Source organism: Lipotes vexillifer, unplaced genomic scaffold (assembly GCF_000442215.2).
Source record: "Lipotes vexillifer unplaced genomic scaffold, Lipotes_vexillifer_v1.1 scaffold522, whole genome shotgun sequence".
Lineage (NCBI taxonomy): Eukaryota > Metazoa > Chordata > Mammalia > Artiodactyla > Lipotidae > Lipotes > Lipotes vexillifer.
The window spans coordinates 91,153-110,924 of NW_006780291.1; the positions used below are offsets into that span (position 1 = coordinate 91,153).

General features: G+C 37.9%; 1 pseudogene; it reads right to left on the minus strand.

Annotated features, from left to right (window-relative positions):
• Positions 1-636: 636 nt before the first annotated feature.
• The window catches only part of LOC103079297 (phosphorylase b kinase regulatory subunit beta pseudogene), a 73,636-nt pseudogene continuing 54,500 nt past the window's right edge, over positions 637-19,772 (minus strand).

The following is a 19,772-nucleotide window of genomic DNA, read 5'->3' on the forward strand; positions in this document are numbered from 1 at the left end:
TTGATCAGGCATAGGCATAGATTTATTATTTTAGTTCAACCACTACAGTTAGCACAAATACAAAACCACAATCATGTTTACAAGGCAAAAATTGTACAATAGCTCTGTATACTAAAATATTATCAATAATGCAGTTTGAGAATCAAAATATCAGCTGGCTGATTTTGCTTTTATGATGCATACTGGTATTTTTTTCTAGCATTATAATGCCACTTTAAAAAAATTACCATTCTTTCAATATATTTTCATTCCTAGTATGCGTAATTAGTTGGAAAATTCATTTAATTGGCAGTTAGGTGGGAATTAATCCAAAGTGCAAAGACTCATTTTGATGAGCTCTGTAATCATAAAACATGCAGTGGTGAACTTTCAATTCATAAACAATTACTATTGTTCAGTAAAGATTATTATTTTAGTGGGCATAATCATGAGAACTTACTTTCACTTGATTATAAGCAGTTCTTACCATCACATTGCTTATGGCATGCAAGAGGTCCAATAACTCTGCCAAGGGTGTGGCAACTACTCACCAGCATGATCAGCCCACACATTAATGGCTGCCTTGATTAAGCTTCAACACAAACTCAACACACTTCTGGAAAACCTGCCTCAACAGAGTCTCTAACACCTTCCTCACTAGCTAGCCAGACATGGGTCATCATTGCTTGGCTTGACTTCTCCTTCCAGCAGCAAATTCATCACGACCTTTGTCAAATAGCTGCGTGTTCCTCTTTTTCCCAGGTGGGGAGTACTGTAAAAGGAAGTCATGTCATCTTGTTTTTCAGCTTTTTTAGTCGACTCTCATCTTTTTGAAATTCATGAAATGCTTCTTTCACCGGTTTGTCTAGATCTACTTTGTCTTGAAATTCTAGCTCAGGGTTTCTTTCCAGTACAATGGATACAACCATTGGTAACTCCACAACTATCTGTCTGTATTTTGGCTGGTCAGTATTTCCCAACGTGTCTTCAACAAGGAGAGAGAAATTCATCTCATACATGGTCATATCTGACAGGGTTGGCTGCTGGGGCAGATGCCTTCCGGCTACAATGATTCCATTGGGTGTGCTCTCCAGGATCTGCCACACTCAGTCATAGAACTCAGGGGGAGTTCTATTCAAAGACCCATCCATCTGACGCCTGTTCAGCCAACATCTTCCATTCCGTTGAGGCTGCAGAATACCCAACAGAAGCTGTTTCACTTCACTAGGTGACAACTGATATAAGTCTCTGGCTGGCTTGTTTCCACCACGGATCTGTAGTTCATACTCCATAGCATGGATTATCCACCCAATTTGTATTTTCAGCATGCCACGGAATAACTCCGGGTTATTGGAGATGATCTAGCCAATATGAATGACCAGTTCTTGCTGAATGACCGCCTCCCTCTCATCGTGAGTATTACACTTGTAATAGATGATGTTCTTAATCACTCTTGGAGACAAAGGATTAGAGATAACCTCTTCTTCATGTCCAAAGGCACCCAGAGTTACCTGTTTGCCCTGCACTAAAAAATTAGTAATGGATGGGGCCAGGCTGTCCACTAGTTTACTAAAAGGCTTGCTGTATGGCACACCACCAGCCAACGTTTTTTGCTGCCAGCTCTTCTATAGATTCTCTCAATGTGATCAGAAATGGTACCTTCCCTTGTGATGAAGTTGGGCCCTTCTTTTTTGAGCAGTATACCCAGCAGGATGGCTTGGCTAGCCAGACAACTACAGTCATTCAGTTTTTGAAGAATTTCATGGGTGGGTTTGTTTTTACATTCAGTAATGGTGACATCTGGCTGCTGTTCTTGTTCAGGAGCATTGGAGGTGCTGCTTTGTCGTTTGACTTTTGAATGTTTGGGAACTTCTAGTTCCTCAAAACTCTCAAATTCTGGAAGCTCTTCTGTGTCACTGATTCGTAAGAAGTCAAGTTGTTCTACCACAGCTCCAGATATTAGTGTCTGTAGACGATCAATGTGAACTTTGACTCCTCCAACCACTCCTTTCTTAAAAGCTGCCAGCATATCTAATAAGGGATTGAATCGGCTACCTCTTATATTGTCTTCCCGGATGAGAACAAGGAAAAGTGGATGTCCATGCATTTTCCAGTATTGCTTAATAAACTGTAGTGCATTCTTTATGTCATCTATCAGCAGTAAAACATCTTGAGACATGTAGAAATCACTTAGGTCAAAGATGATAGGGTAACAAACCACAGTCTTTCCTAGAATGTGATAAATCTTTGATGTACCGAGGCAGCCAATGGGCCTATCTGGCCTTCCGCAGAGTCCTGATTTTTCATTGATCCCCAGATGGATATAAGCTTTCACAAGCTCCTGCTGGGCCCAGATCTGAATGGGTTCTACCTGTTGAGGAGTTTGAGTCTGAATACCACGTGTGTTGAGGAAAACTTGAAGGCGTTGGCTTTCTGCTATGAGCGCTACATAAACAACCAAATCATTTTCCAGTGGGCCCTGATTGGAAAACCTCATGCTCACATTACGTTGATTCTGTAGTGGGACATAACGCTGAACAGGATCAATGTCTTCAGGACTAATTAATTCATCAGCCAGGAGTTTTTGCGATGACATAAAGGGCTTGTCCCCAGAGAAACAGTTTTCCATCACGGCCACAGTTGCTAGGAAATCGCTTCTGACTACCAGGGTTTCTTTTTTCATATTCTACAAAATCAGCTGGCACAGAGTAGTACTTTGGTATGACAGGATAACCTGAGAGGCTTGTCTGCTCTCCCCCCGGGGAGGGTGGGGGCTGGGAGCTGAGGCTTGGGCTTCAGAGGTCAGATCCCAGGGAAAGGACTCGGCACAAGGTCTTTATCCTCAGCTCCTAGGATACTGTGTGGTTCATAGTAGGCATTCAATAAATATTTTTTAAAGAATATCTATGCAGGCTGGATTTAATTAGAGGACCTGATTAGAGTATTTATTTGTACTCATTTATTTTTATATGACGGTAATATTAAGATCGCTTCCTGGAATCCCAGGAATAAGATAGTAGGTTTTGTCTTCTTGGCTGCTTGATTTTTGTTGTTGTTGTTGTTCTTGCTTTCTTCATTCTTTAAATGCATATATGCACATAGATCAGAAAGATAATATTGGGTTGGCCAAAAAGTTCCTTTGGTTAATGAATACCCAAAGTTCTTGGTGAAAATGAAAAATGTGTCTTTTATTTTTACTTAAAACCGAATGAACTTTCTGGCCAACCCAGTACACATCGAGGAGCAACAGGGCTGTGGTCCTACTGGGTATAGCTCGTGAAATATTTATTAATTGGTTGCTAGTTTTGCTTAAACTACAAAGTGTGAATGTGTGTGTGTGTGTGTTTATGGGTGTGTTGGTAGATGGGAAGAAGAGAGTGGCATACTGGAAATAGGTGTTTCTAAAGAAATTGCAGTGTCAATCAAGAATTTATGGACATATAAATGAAAAAGGCCTATAAAAGCACCTGTTAATTTTTCATTCAACAAGCATTTTTGAGCAAGAATGCAAGGCCTTAGCAGGGGGTGAGTGGTGCACAGAATCCCTTATGTTAAAGGATTTACAGTATAGTGAGAGATACAGGCTTATATACCCTGAGCTATGCTACAAGACTGAGGGTACTAACTAAGACCTGCAACAGGAAAGCAAAGTGCTCACAGAGGAAGCAGAATAGAGACTTAAGTACAAACTAATAGAGGTGACTATATGACTGTGTCACTTGTTGGCTAAGGGATGCCAGTAGTTAAGTGACAAGAGCACTTAAGGTTCATTAGGGAAGGCTTCAGAGGAGAAAGGAGGAAAGTGTGGCACCCACTTAATACATAGGGGAGAGTGACTATTTCCTGTGTGCCCTACTTCCTGACACTTAGAAAGATGCTTCTCTTTCCAAGGCTGCCTCTTGTCAAATGAGGAGTAACCCTAGAGGATACGCAAATGGCTCTTTAAGTTCTCTATAAACTCTTTTCAAGTTTCCTTGTACATGAATACTGGAGGAAAGAGGTACTAGGTTAGGATATTTGTCTTCTAGAGAAGTAAACTAACAACCTGGCTAACTGTCTTATGGTATGGGGAACTTGCTGGGCAATTTTAACATTGTCAGCCAGTGCCTGGGAAGGAAGTCATGTGGGCCCTGACTCCCTTTGAAGACAGGAAAGCCAGAGGAAGGACATGGGTTTGTTTTACTCTTCCTTCACCCCTACCCCCAGCCCTCAGTGTGAGAAAAGGTTATCCTTTCTTGGCTTTCAAGGTTTTCTCTCAGGAAAATCTTTTCCTTTGTTCTATTTATGCCACAGACCCAGACAAAAGCACTCCGTACCGCAATTCTGGAACAGTGACACTCTAGTCACAGTGCGTGGGGAGCTGAATGAGTCAGCCTGACAGGGACTGGCTTACATCCTAATTATAGAAAAGAAAACAAGATTGTTTTAGATTTATTAAAAACTGGAAGGTGCTATTGCTGCACATGAACAGAAAATCCTCGCCTCCAGTAACCCTTGATCTTGTTTTAACATAGAAACAGAAAGTGAGCTGAACTATACACTTGCCTGTCTAGAGGAAAGAATGCTTCCTCTCTTTAGCCTTGAGCTTCAGTGAATTAGAGGAATGAGTGAGAAATGAGGGTGTGAAAAAGAGGCTGGACACAGTGGTGCTGCCCACTGAATTATTTTCCATCTGGAGGGAAGGCCGTTGCTTTCAGTATATTCTTCAAAGGAAGAAAAAATGGTAGTGAGCTCAGTCAAGTTTAAATATTACCTTGTAATATATTTAATATTAAGGAAATGGACTTGAGTCACAGCACTGAGGGCTTGGGCAAGGCTCAGTGCATTGGGATGATCTGATGCATTCTGTCCTGTGTTTATCTGAACATCTGCCGAGAGAAGAGATTGGAGCAGCATGTTAGTCCTGACACTGGTAGAGGAGGGAGCAGGATAGCACGGTATGTGTGTGTGTGTGGTGGAGGCAGGCATATCCACATGTACAGAAGACAGTTTAGCAGGTAGACCAGTTAGAGCACCAGAAGCTAGGCAGAAGCAAGGAATGATTCTCCTACAGACTTCAAAGGGAGCATGGGCCTGCTGACATTCTGATTTTAGACTTCTAGCCTCCAGAACTGTGAGATAATGAATTTCTGTTGTTTTAAGCCTCCAAGTTTATGGTATTTTATTATAGCATCCCTAGGAATTAATATATAGTCACTCAGCTAGTAAGTGACAGAAATAGAATTTGAAACCTAGTCTGTAATCCATATCCCATGGCCATTTCTAAATGGAGACATTGGAATGTTAGGCTGAATTTCTGTAAATATGGCTTTCCTGACAGTTGAAGTATATAGGCAGTGACTGGTAGTCAGAGGAGTAGATACAGTCAGGTTGGAAGTGGGGCTGGCTAAATTTGAGCAAGTAAGGATGAAGTTAAGGCGTATAGTTGTTCAGTCTTGCCTAGTTCTGCTTCAGCCCACCTAGCCCTAATCCTCGGTCTGATTACCTGCACAGGGGAATAACGAGAGCTAAGTCAGTCCAATGGGTTAGGAAGAAGAAAGCAGAGATTGTTTTAACTTCAGAGTTAGAGGGAAAGGGGAGAGTAGTTGGATAACTCAGGGATTTCTAGGTCTGTTGTTGAGTTGCCAAGAGAAACTGTTATTTCCTTCTTTAGAGGTTCCTAAAATCACTCCTAAATTATTCACTGACTGCTAAATGTGTGTTGGGCACATTGGGGAGGTGACGACTGTAAAATAAATATAAGAGCCAATCCCAGTAATCAAGGCTGAAATCTGGGAACACAAAAATTAGTATATCTGAAAAAATTAGAGACAGTGAAACTGTTCAGCTTCAACTATAAGTGTAATAGGAGTTCAGGAAGGGATGACAGAAAAAGATCCTCCTTTTATTTATTTATTTTCCAGCTTTATTGAGATATAATTGACATATAACATTCTGTATGTTTAAGGTATACAGTGTTTTGATTTGATACACTCATATATTGCAGAATGATTACCACCATACCATTAGCTAACACCTGCATCACATCACATAATTACCACTTCTTTTTTTGTGGTGAGAACAATTTAAAATCTACCCTGTTAGCAGCTTCGAGTATATATAATACAGTATTACCAACTATAATCACCATGTTGTACATTAGCTCTCCAGAACTTACTCTTCCAGTCCATGAATATGGAATATCTTTCCATTTATTTGTGCCTTCTTCGATTTCTTTCAGCAATGTCTTATGATCTTCAGTGCACAGATTTTTCACCTCCTTGTTGAAATTTATTCTTAAGTGTTTATTCTTTTTGATGGTATTTGTAAATGGGATTGTTTTCTTAATTTCTTTTTCTGATAGTTCATAGAAACACAACTGCTTTTTTGTATACTGCTTTTGAGTCCTGCAAATTTACTGAATTTGTTTATTAGTTCTAGCAGGTTTGTGTGTGTGTGTGTGTGTGTGTGTGTGTGTGTGTGTGTGGAGTCTTTAGGGTTTTCTACATATATAATACCATGTCATCTGCAAATGGATACAATTTTACTGCTTTTTAAACAATTGAAGCACAGTTGATTTACAATATTCTATTAGTTTCAGATGTACAGCACAGTGATTCAATTTTTTTACAGATTATACTCCATCACTGATTTGTATCCTTTTAAATGTCAGTGTTTCCTAATGCTCCATCTTCAGATCTTCTCTACCCTCTCTATGTACTCTATGGCTGATCTCATGATGTCAGCTACTGTCTGATTCCTCTGGAGTTGACTTTTATTCTGAATTTCAGATTTTATTTATAGCTATAATTGCAATCTTCTCACAGAAGAATTTAGAATCAGCCCAGAATCACCTGGGCTTTCCTGGGTAGAGGGAAGCAAAGTGATTGCTGTATCCCAGATCAAACATAAAATATAGTAATAGCTGCTAACATTTCTTGAGAGGCCTTCCAATCATTTGCCTACTTGGCATCAGACCTATTTCCAGCCCTTCCCCTTTCCCAGATAACTATATTTTCTAGACTCCCTTACCAACTGGCTTCTAGCACATTTCAGAAAATAAGTGCTGGCGGGAGGTTGGAGGACTGGAGACAGGGTATGTCCCCATCTTTATGTTTCCAGTAGGATCTCCGGAAGTGGCTATGTCTTTCTCATGGTTCCGGCTTCTTCCAGCTCTTAGGCACTGTTAAAATTACCTCCTCCCTTTGCTTTCCAGTCGTATGGGGTAGAGAGACTTCCTGTACTTGTTAATTTCTGGATTGCTTCATGTTCCCCTGTTTAATCTTTCAGCACATCCAACATACTTGAAAACAGATTCCTGGGGTTTGGCTTCTCTGCCTGGATCCTGGTTGTTCTGAGTACTTTACATATATTACCTTTCTAATCTATATAACGGTTCTATGAGGTAGACACTGTTATTTCCCAATTTTAGAAATGAATAAACCAAGGTAAATAGAGATTAAGTGGCTTGTTGAAAGTCCAGCAGAAAGTGGTGGCCTGAGCCTAAACTCTTGAACACTAAATCATGTTGCCTCTCATTAAAACAGAGTCATTCACCTTTGACTTCAAACACTTCTAACTGAAGAATTCTTCCCTGAGTTCTGAGCTCCAGGGTCGTTGGCATCTTGCCAAATGTCTCTGGTGATGCTTCTATTTTTAGGAGAGCAAGTGGCCAAAGGACTGCTTATGTTATCCTCCATGAACCTCTAAGTTCTATTTTGCTTTCTCTAATTTATATGTTCCCCCCGCCCCGGCCGCCATTTCTTCTACAGGCCTCCTACCAGGGTCACTCACTGGGTTGTCTTGATCCCATCACTCAGTGCACTCAGTGTATCCAGAGGTTGCCTCCTGCTTTAGTTTTGCTCCCTGCCTCATTTCTGCCCTTTGCCAATTCCATTGGTACATAAGGACGGGTCAGAAATACATCACACAGGAACACACTGATTTTTTTTCTAACGATGAATTGAATACTTCCCAGAAGAGCTTTACCATCTTTCCCAGCATAACTTTTTTATAAATACATACTGGCTCTCTACTTAGGATTCTATGAATATACTATCTAATTTTATATTTATTATAAATACCTATATTAATTTTTATGTTTTCCCTTATAGTCCTCTTTGCTTGAAATGTCCTTTCCTTTATTTTCTTCCTGGTGAAATCATACTCATCTGGAGAGGCAAGATCTAGCTTAAATGCTATCTATTCTAGTAGTCCTTCATGACTCTCTCCCCACCCCCTGTGCCCTGTCCTTACCTAGATTGAATAAATCACCTCCTACCTTTTGGTTCCATATCACCCTGATCACCCCTCTGACCCAGTTCTCAGTGTGTGCATGTCTGTCTCCCAAACAAACTTGACAGTAGAGATCATATCTTTGCTTTTGTGTTTCCTGTCACCTAATACATGTTAAGTAAATTTGGGGGTTGAATCAGAGCAAGCAGTTTTGTTGAAATCCGCTTAGGAGACTTGTTGATGACAAGCAAACAAACTGTCTTCCTTATAGATCTGGCTTTTGTTCTTTTAACTTGATATGTTATAAATTGGGACACTTGGTGAATTTTTAAAAAAAATTTTTTAAATTAATTAATTAATTTATGGCTGCACTGGGTCTTCGTTGCTGCTGGTGGGCTTTCTCTAGTTGTGGCGAGAGGGGCTACTCTTCCCTGCAGTGCGCAGACTTCTTATTGCGGTGGCTTCTCTTGTTAGAGAGCATGGGCTCTAGGCACGCGAGCTTCAGTAGTTGTGGCATGCAGGCTCCAGAGCGCGGGCTCAGAAGTTGTGGCACACGGGCTTAGCTGCTCCACGGCATGTGGGATCTTCCCGGACCAGGGCTCGAACCCATGTCCCCTGCATTGGCAGGCGGACTCTTAACCACTGCTCCACCAGGGAAGTCTGACACTTGGTGATTTTTATAATGAATAATTTGTACCCTAGATACTAAGTTCTAATGCAGAATTGTGTGTGTGTGTGTGTGTGAGAGAGAGAGACAGAGAGAGAGAGAGAGAGAGAGAATGGGAAATTTACTTGAACATTTTGTTTTTCTTTTAGACAACCACCTCACAATGTTATTTTGAGGAAACATGACTGAACGGTAGCAGAATATTACTTTGTAAATATAACTAAATTCCTGTGAAATACTCAGCGATGGAGGATAGGTATTACAGAATCAGCAATAGGTTATAAGTTGGTTTATTTCTAATAGGAAATATTTAATGTGGAAAGAGTACGTTTTGATGCTAGGGAGAGCTAATCAATATATATAATCTTAGTTTATGCACACATGGGTTGGGTATTATGTGTGTGACTTACCAAAAGATGATTACTTAGGTATGTGGGTATTATAAGGGCCATTTACAAAGAGTTAAATGGTTTACTGAAGGGCTAATATGAGTTAGTTAATCGTTAAGAAGTTTGCAATTTCCAGACTAATATGTTCCCCTGTGAATGGTTTATTAAGTTGGTTGTTTCCCAAAATAGTTTAGCACCCAGATAAATAGATCCATTGCAGTACCAAAAAAAGCACAATAAATATATTTTTCTTACGGTTCATCATCCAGCGAAATCCAGAGAGGTTGATCAAAGGATTATAGCCATCAGAGTAACTGTTCCATATTGCTCTGTAGCTTTAGGCCTGTAAATATCAGTGTTCCATCCCATGCTTTTTCTGGCTTGTATCATGGCCACTGAGCCAATTCTTTTCCTTTTTAAGTTTTTTAACCTGTTTATTTATCCCAACATGATCTTTCTTTCTGCTGTTAATTTATGTCAAGGTGAAAAGTTAAGACCCACAGTGCCTGATAAAAAGCATGCAAGTGATTTGGCCAGAAGTACAGCAAGAGTACTAAAGAAGAATATCTTATAATTTGTGAAAATGAAGGTTTTCATTGGCTGGAGGCAAGAGAGTACACAAAAAGAAATGTATGAGAGGCCAGATTGTAAATTCGGCAGTATTTTAGACATGGGTGGAAGCCCTTTGACATTGCAAAGGGCAATATAAACATTGCTACAGCTGGGAAGAAGTAACTATCAATTGTGCAAACAGGAGCTGCACTGACTATGATCAGTGCCTCATGGGACTTTAGGACCTCTGAAGAGAATGAAACAACAGCCAGGAAGCAGGACTGCAAAATGCATCTCCAAGAAACTACAAATAAGGCATACCCAGACATACATATAAATACAAGTATAAATATATACACACACATATAAAGTTATGTTTGATTTTTGTTAAAATAAGACCACACTATGCACATTACTCTGTAACTTGTTTTCCTCATTTAGCAATGTATCATTGAAAGCACTTTCTTAATATATAGATGTAACTCATTGGACTTTCAACAAGGGTGCCAAGACAATTCAATAGGCAAAGAGTAGTCTTTTCAACAAATGGACAACTGGATATATATATATATATATATATATATATATATATGCAAAAGAATGAATTTGAATGTCTTTCTTATACAAAAAAAATTATTCCTAGTGGATCATGGACCTAAGTGTAAGAGCTAAAATTATATAGCTATTTGAAGAAAACATGGGAGTAAATCTTTATGACATGGGGTTAGTTAAAGCCTTCTTAGATACAATCAAAATCACAAGTGACAAAAGAAAAACAGGTAAAATGCACTTCACCAAAATATAAGACTTTTGTGCCTCAAAGGACCCATCAGTAATGTGCAAAGACAACCCAGAATGGGAGAAAATATTTGCATATCATATACCTGACAAGGGACTTACATGCAGAGTATATAAAAAATGCTTGCCACTCAACAATAAAATGACAAACGACCACTTAAAAATGGGCAAAGGATCTGAATAGATATTACTCTAGAGAAAATATATAAATGGCCAATAAGCACATGGAAAGATGCTCAACATCATTAACCATTTGGAGATTGCATATCAAAATCACAATGAGATACCATTTCACACCCAGTAGGTTGGCTATAACCTAGGAGACAGGTAATAGCAAGTGTTGGTGAGGATGTGGAGAACTTGGAATCCTCATGCATCGCTGGTGGTAATATAAAATGGTGCAGCCTCTTTGGAAAACAGTTTGGCATAAACATAGAGTTACCATCTGACCCAGAATATCTATACCTAGGCCAGACCTCAGAGAAATGAGAACATGTCATAGAAAAATTTGTTCATGGGGCTTCCCTGGTGGCGCAGTGGTTGGGAGTCCGCCTGCCGATGCAGGGGACACGGGTTCGTGCCCCGGTCCGGGAGGATCCCACATGCCGCGGAGCGGCTGGGCCCGTGAGCCACGGCCGCTGGGCCTGCACGTCCGGAGCCTGTGCTCCACAATGGGAGAGGCCACAGCAGTGAGAGGCCCGCGTACCGCAAAAAAAAAAAACACACAAACAAAATTTGTTCATGAATGTTCATAACAGCATTAGTCATTATAGCCATAAACTGGAGACAGCCCAAATGTCCATCAACTGATAAATGGATAAATAAAGTATGGCATAACCAAACAATGGAATATTATTTGGCAATAAGAAGGAATGAAGTACTGATACATGCTACAATATGGATGAACACTGAAAACTTTATGCTACGTGACAATGTCAGTCAAAACATACTATATAATGTATTATTCCACTTATATGTAAGTCTAGTATAGGTAAATCCATAGATACAGAAAGTAGATTAATGGTTTCCAAGGACTCAGAGAGTTGGAGGGAAATGGATAGTGACTGCTGTTGGATATGAAATTTTGGGGGAGGATAATGAAAATGTTCCAAAATTGATTGTGGTGATGGATGCACAAGTCTGTGAATACACTAAAAACACTGAATTGTATACTTTAAAGTGGTAAATTTTGATGGATTGTAAATTATATCTCAGTTTTTAAAATTCATGACATAATCATATTTGCAAAGTTCTTTTTGCTATGTAAGATAACATATTCACAGGTTCCAGGGATTAAGATGTAGACATCCTAATTTTGTTTGTGGGGGCCATTATTCTGCCTGTCACATGTAGATTTTATGGAATTACTTGAAACTGAGTCAGTCAGACCTGACATGACCTTGCTGTCCTCTGTGAGTAGCAGTGCAGCCCCACAGAGCATGGGGCTATAGCGAGGTATGATGATCTGCTTCTCAGCAGATGTCAGTATGGAAAGATGAGGGTGGAAGACAATGCATTTTGTGTCTTCTTCCCTCCTACCACTAAGATATCATGGTACCACAGAAAGCCCTGTGTTAGTCACGTCTTTGTTATGCCTCAATATTTTTAATCTTTAAGTAAATTCTTTTTCTTCATATGATCCTGATTTCTTATGTTGTTTAGAAAGGTCTCCCCTATCCCAAGGTTAGAATGACTGCCCTAATTTTTCTTCTATTACTTATTTTAATTTTCCTTTAAAAACTTCAATTTATGTTGAGATTTATTTTTGTCAATGATATGAAGTAGGGGTCTGCCTTTGTTTTCTTTTAATTGGATAGCCATTTATGCTAACATCCTTTGTTGAATAATCAATCTTTTTCTCTCTGTTTGGAGACCTTAGTCATATACTAAATTCTCATATGCACTTCAGTCTATTTTGAACTTTCTCTCTGTGTTCCACTGATAGCCTTTACATTCAAGAATAAAAACCTCATGCAGAAAAAAATGCAGGTCTCTCTTCTATTACAGACTTTGATACTGAGCACAATTAGAAAGTAAAGAAAAGCAGTTTGGGCCATTTTCTTTCCCTGCCATCATATTCCAATTTACATAGGCCTTATGTGTATAGTCCAGGTCATACAAATGCAAAGCAAGATTGTGTGTACATGTGTTTTTGAGGTACTTCTGCAAAGAACTGCCTGATCATGCAGACACCATCTAGAATGTACAAATTGAAAGGTGCTGAGAAGCTTCTTTGCTTAAGACTGTCTTCTTCATGGATAAGCAGCCTGGCCTGAGATTGCTACCATTAGAGGTACTCTCTTGTGATAAATTTACCATCTATAGAAGTTTACCCTCCTGTATGAGAGTTGAATGTAAAACCATTGACATCCACCACCATCTTAGAAATGAAAATAGATGTGGTGGCATTATGGAATAAAAAAGAATTCTATTCAATCAATTTTCTTAGAATCACTAAATATTGAGGGAGATGTGAAAGCTTTCCAAAGACATGACACTGTCTTAATAGAAGAAAACAAGTTCTCATGAATTTATTATCCTGAAAAGAAATCTCAGGAGAAAATCCCTGTAGATCAGTGACTTGATTTGGCTCTGTCAGGCTTTTTTTTTCTTTTTCTTTTTTTTTTTTTTTTTTTTTTTTTGCGGTACGCGGGCCTCGCACTGTTGTGGCCTCTCCCGTTGCAGAGCACAGGCTCCGGACGCGCAGGCTCAGCGGCCACGGCTCACGGGCCCAGCCACTCCGCGGCACGTGGGATCTTCCCGGACCGGGGCACGAACCCGTGTCCCCTGCATCGGCAGGCGGACTCTCAACCACTGCGCCACCAGGGAAGCCCTTCTTTTTCTTTTTTTAGGTTTGTAAGCTTTGCTATGACTCTTGATGTGGCTTATTTGGAAGCATAATGAAAAAATTTTTTTTCCCTGGGATGGCATGTTTTTAGGGTGAATTTATCTTTCTTCATTTGAAATTTAAGATCTGAGCTCACATAAATATTTCATTTGTTGAAATTTGAGTTGTCATCTTGAAGTGAAGTGTACCATTTAAAAACATGGCCATTTTCTCCTTTAACCCATTTCATTGAAAGGGCATCCAGCAATGTGGTTAGTTATGCAGTGACCCTGAATTTACTCTGTGCTTTGCTTTCTGTGATGCCATATGTCACAAACATGGTAAGGCAGATAGCCAAGTTATATTAAGAAGGAATGTGTCCTAAACAAATTAATTAGAGTAACAATTTTCTTTTTGAGTTCCTTAGAACCCTTTAAAAGTATCTGTGAAGGGACAATTCTATATTTAATAAATTACTCATTATTACCATGGGACTGCAATAGACAATTTTCTCTTCATGGCTTTTTTTTAGACTCAGTTCAAGAGAAGGCTTGTTTTCCATAGATGTTTTTCAATAGTAGCTTTATTTTATTTTTGTTCTCATGCTATAACTGAAGCCATTTGAGCTTCCTCCTATCCTGCACCCTCTTTTTTTTTTTTTTTTAACATACCATTGTAAATAAAATGGCAAGTAGGAAGGAATTCATATTTGGAAAGTAGAAAAAATAAGATTGGGGCATATACATAATTATAAAGCAATATTAGTCTGTGTTTATTTGATTACCGGCCAATGCAAAGGTACCAATTACAGATCTGTTTACTAAAATAGTTCTTAAAAATAGTTTTAAATGTGTCTCTGTGTTTAAATGTGTCATGTTATAGAGTATAGAAGGAAACATTTTCTCAGCAGTATTCAGATGCATTATCTCCCACGATGAAAGGTATGGAAACATGAACAACAACAAAAGTGTAATAGTGCGTGGCTTCACCTCGGACTGTGTTCAGAATGTCAGCCATATTGAATGTTTTTATTTGGTCAATCAGGTGCCCAGCTCTATTGCATTTATGGATAGTTGAGAAGAGCTGACTGAAGAGGTTTCCTCAGTCTGAGGACCCTTTTCTGAGAACAGTGATAACGTCTTGAAATGGAAGGAGGAGTAACATAAGGCACCTATCAGAGAGGTTCCATTTAGGGAAATACACCACTGACAGAAAGGACATTTGAAGACTAGTGTTATTAAATTCTTAGTATAGATTGAAGACTGTAGAATATTGTGCAGTTGTTCTTCAGAGCTGCTGTGTTTATTTCCATACAGATCATAGAAAAATAGCATGTAGACAAAATATTTAATTTTAGTCAGTGTTTAAAGTCAGCTTGACATTTTTTCCAAGTTGAACACGAGTTCTAATCTTAGATAATTCTTCCCCTTGGTTATAAACATAACTTTCCACCTCATTTTAGTTGGTTTTGTAAAACAGCCAGATGATTTTTAATTTGCCCAATAGTGACTCTAACACATGCACCCCATTTATGAGATTATTTTATGAATATCCTAAACTTATTAAAATGTTTTTGCATGAACTACTTATTCCATATACTGACCATTTCTGGTATTATAAAATCTCAAATTCTTGCCACTAAAACTCAAATGTTATCTTTTATATTATTTTTTCAAGAGGTGCTTTCTCAACTGTTTATTACATATGGTAATAATATAGCTCATCAAACCTCTATTGTGGATATTCAAGGAAAAAAATGATCCTGTGCTGAGTTCAGTTTGCTCAGAGATTTGGACAAATGTTAAATTTTGCTGCTGTTTTAACTGCAGCTAGGAAAATGAGTGTCATTTTGCAAATGAATTTGTAAGGTTAAAACTGTTGATGTTTCAGTGCCCACCAGTCAAGCAGAACATGTTGAAATTTGATTGCTTTATGATTATACACACATGACATAATCACAAAAAATTGGTAATTAACCTTTATGCATAAAATTAAATAAAATGAATCAATACAGATAGAGATTTATTAATACTATTAAGTAATTAGACTAGTTTTAGTGTTGTTCAGTCTCATTATGTTCTAGTCACATCATGTATATATAAATTCAATGTGAATTTAAAACTTCCTAAAAAACTTTAATCAAAAATATACTAGCCAATGAGCTAACTTGGTTTATTATACTGAAAAAGTAGCTCTCTTTTCAGATTTCAATGATTCAAAGATTCTTTCTGTTGGAAGATACACCTTATATACTACCAAGAAAGAAAAATATTCTAACTAAGTTGTGACATAGTACTCTCTTTCTGCTTAGAATTTTGATTTTATACTTATTAAAAAAGCTATTATAAACTCATTTACACATATTTTTTAAATTGGGTCATTTGTAGAGATGTGGATGGACCTAGAGACTGTCATACACAGTGAAGTAAGTCAGAAAGAGAAAAACAAATATCATATATTAATGCATATATGTGGAATTGAGAAAAATAGTACAGATGAACCAGTTTGCAAGGCAGAAATAGAGACACAGATGTAGAGAAAAAAACATATAGACACCAAAGGGGGAAATCGGGGTTGGCGGGTGGTGGTGGTGGGATGAATTGGAGATTGGGATTGACATATATACACTAATAGGTATAAAGTAGATAACTAATAAAAACCCACTGTATAAGAAATAAATTAAAAAAAAAAAAACACCAAAAATTCCAGTATGGTACTGGCACAAAAACAGCCACATAGAACAGTGGAACAGAATAGAGTCCAGAAATGAACCCACACTTATATGGGCAATTAATCTATGATAAAAGAGGCTAGAATATACAGTGTGGAAAAGACAGCCTCTTCAATAAATGGTGTTGGGAAAACCGGACTGCTACATGCAAAAGAATCAAACTGGATTATTTTCTCACACCATATACAAAAATACACTCAAGATGGATTAAATACTTAAATGTAAGACCTGAAACCATAAATCTTCTAGAAGAAAACATAGGCCGTATGCTCTTTGATGTATCCAATAATTTTTGGATATGTCTTCTCAGGCATTAGCAACAAAAGCAAAAATTAAAAAATGGGAATCTATCAAACTAAAAAGCTTTTGCACAGCAAAGGAAACTATCAAAAAAATGAAAAGGCTACCTACTGAATGAGAGAAGATATTTGCAAACAATATATCCAACAAGGGGTTAATATCCAAAATATACAAAGATCTCATACAACTCAACATCAAAAAAACCAAACAACTCAATTAAAAAATGGGCAGAGGACCTGAATAGACAATTTTCAAGGAAATCATACAGATGGCCAACAGGCTCATTAATCATTAATCATTAATCATCAACAGCCTCACTAATCATCAGGGCGCTATGAATCAAAACCACAATGAGGTATCACCTCACACCTGTCAGAATAGCTATTATCAAAGATACAACAAATAACAAGCATTGACAAGGATGTAAAGCAAAGGGAACCTTGAGTACTATTGGTGGGGATGCTAACTGGTGCATCCACTGTGGATAACAGTATGGAGAATCCTCCAAAATTTAAAAATAGAACTACCATATAACCCAACAATTCTACTCCTGCGTATTTATCTAAAGAAAAGGCAAACACTAATTCAAAAAGATACATGCACCCCTATGTTCATTGCAGCATTATTTGCAATAGCCAAGATAAGCTACCTAAGTTCCCATCAATAGATGAATGGATAAATAAGATGTGGTATATATGTACAATGGAATATTTCTCAGCCATAAAAAAGAAGGAAATCTTGCCATTTGGGACAACAGGGTATTATACTAGGTGAAACAAGTCAGACAGAGAAAGACAAATACTGTATGATTTCACTTATATGTGGAATCAAAACATAAAAATAAAAACAAAAACAAATGAATAGACATAACAGAAGTAGAGTCATAGATACAGAGAACAAACAGGTAGTTGCCAGAGGGGAAGGGGTGGGGCATGAGAGAAATAGATGAGGGAGATTAAGAGGTAGAAACTTCCAGTTACAAAAATCAATGAGTCGTGGGTATGAAATGTATATTGTGGGGAATATAGTCAATAATTATGTAATATCTATGTATGTTGACATATGGTAACTAGACTTATGATGATCATCTTGAAAGGTATAGAATAGTGAATGACTGTGTTGTGTACCAGAAACTAAAATAGTGTTGTAGGTCAATTACACTTCAAAAACAAACTCATAGAAAAAGAGATCAGATTTGTGGTTACCAGGGGAAGGGGGTGAGGAGGAGGGAGAATTGGGTGAAGGTAGTAAAAAAAAGTACAAACTTCAGTTATAAGTAAGAACTAAGGATGTAATGCACAACATGATAAATATAATTAACACTGTTATATATAAAAGTTGTTAAGAGTAAATCCTGAGTTCTCATCATAAGGAAAAATATTTTTCTATTTCTTTAATTTTGTATGTATATGAGATAGTGAATATTCACTAAACTTACTGTGGTAACCATTTCATGATGTATGTAAGTCAGATCATTATGTTCTATACCTTAAACTTACACAGTGCTGTATGTCAAGTATATCTCAATAAAACTGGAAGGAAAAAGAAGACAACAATGAAGTTTGCCACATTGATTGACTCTTCCTTTCACAAATAATTTCTCTGTAGCATGCAGTGCTGTTTGATAGCATTTTACTCACAGAATTTCTTTCAAAATTGGAGTCAGTCTTCTCAAACTCTGCCACTGTTTTATCAACTAAGTTTATGTAATATTCTGAATCCTTCATTGTCATTTCAACAGTCTTCACAGATTTCCATCAGCAATAAATTCCATCTCAAGAAACCATTTCCTTTGTTCATTCATAAGAAGTAACACCTCATCCTTTAAAGTTTTATCATGAGATTGCAGCAATTCATTGATATTTTCAGGCTCCACTTCTAATTCAAGTTCCCTTGCTGTTTCCACCACATGCAGTTACATCTTCCACTGAAGTCTTGAAACCCTGCAAGTCATCCATGAGGTTTGGAATCACCTTCATCCAAACTCCTGTTAATTTTGATATTTCGACCTCTTCCAGTGAATCATGAATGTCCTTAATGGCATCTAAAATGGTGAATCCTTTCCGGAAGGTTTCAATTAACTTTGCCAATATTCATCAGAGGAATCACTGTCTATGGCAGCTTTAGCCTTACAAAATGTATTTCTTAAATACTAAGACTTGGAAGTTGAAATTACTCCTTGATCCATGGGCTACAGAATGGATGCTGTGTTAACAGACATGAAAACATTTATCTCATACATCTCCATCAGAGCTATTGCGTGACCAGATGCATTGTCAATGAGCAGTGATATTTTGAAAGGAATCTTTTTCTGAGCAGTAGATCTCAATAGTGGGCTTAAAACATTCAGTAAAGCATGTTGTAAACAGATGTGCTATTGTCCAGGCTTTGTTGTTCCATTTATAGAGCACAGGCAAAGTAGATTTAGCATAATTCTTAAGGGTTCTAGGATTTTGCGAATGGTAAATGAGCACTGTAACTGGCTGCGTTAGCCCCTAACTAGACAGTCAGCCTGTCCTTTGAAGCTTTGAAGCCAGGCGTTGACTTCTCCTCTCCAGCTATGAAAGTCCTAAATGGCACCTTCTTCCAATAGAAGGCTGTTTTATCTACATTGAAAATCTGTTGTGTAGTGTAGACACCTTCATTAATGATCTTAGCTAGATCTTTTGGATAACCTGCAGCAGTTTATACATTAGCACTTGCTGCTTCACCTTGCACTTTCATGTTGTGGAGACGACTTCTCTCCTTAAACCTCATGAACCTCTGCTAGCTTCAGACTTTTCTTCTGCAGCTTCCTCACCTCTCTCAGCCTTCACAGAATTAAAGAGTCAGGGCCTTGCTCTGGATTAGGCTTTGGCTTAAGGGAATGTTGTAGCTGGTTTGATCTCCTATCTAGACCACTAAAATTTTCTCCATATCAGCAATAAAGTTGTTTCACTTTTTAACATTTGTGTGTTCACTGGAATAGCACTTTTAATTTTCTTCAGGAACTTTTCCTTTGCATTCACAACTTGGCCACCTGGATCAAGAGACCTAGCTTTTGGCCTGTTTTGGCTTAATCATTTCTAAGCTGAATCATTTCTAACTTTTTTTTTTCTTTTTTCTTTTCCTTTTTTTCCTCAGAATACTATTTTATTTATTTATTTATTTATTTATTTTTTACATCTTTATTGGAGTATAATTGCTTTACAATGGTGTGTTAGTTTCTGCTTTATAACAAAGTGAATTGGTACAGCCACTATGGAGAACAGTATGGAGGTTCCTTAAAAAACTACAAATAGAACTACCATATGACCTAACTTTTTTTTTTTTTTT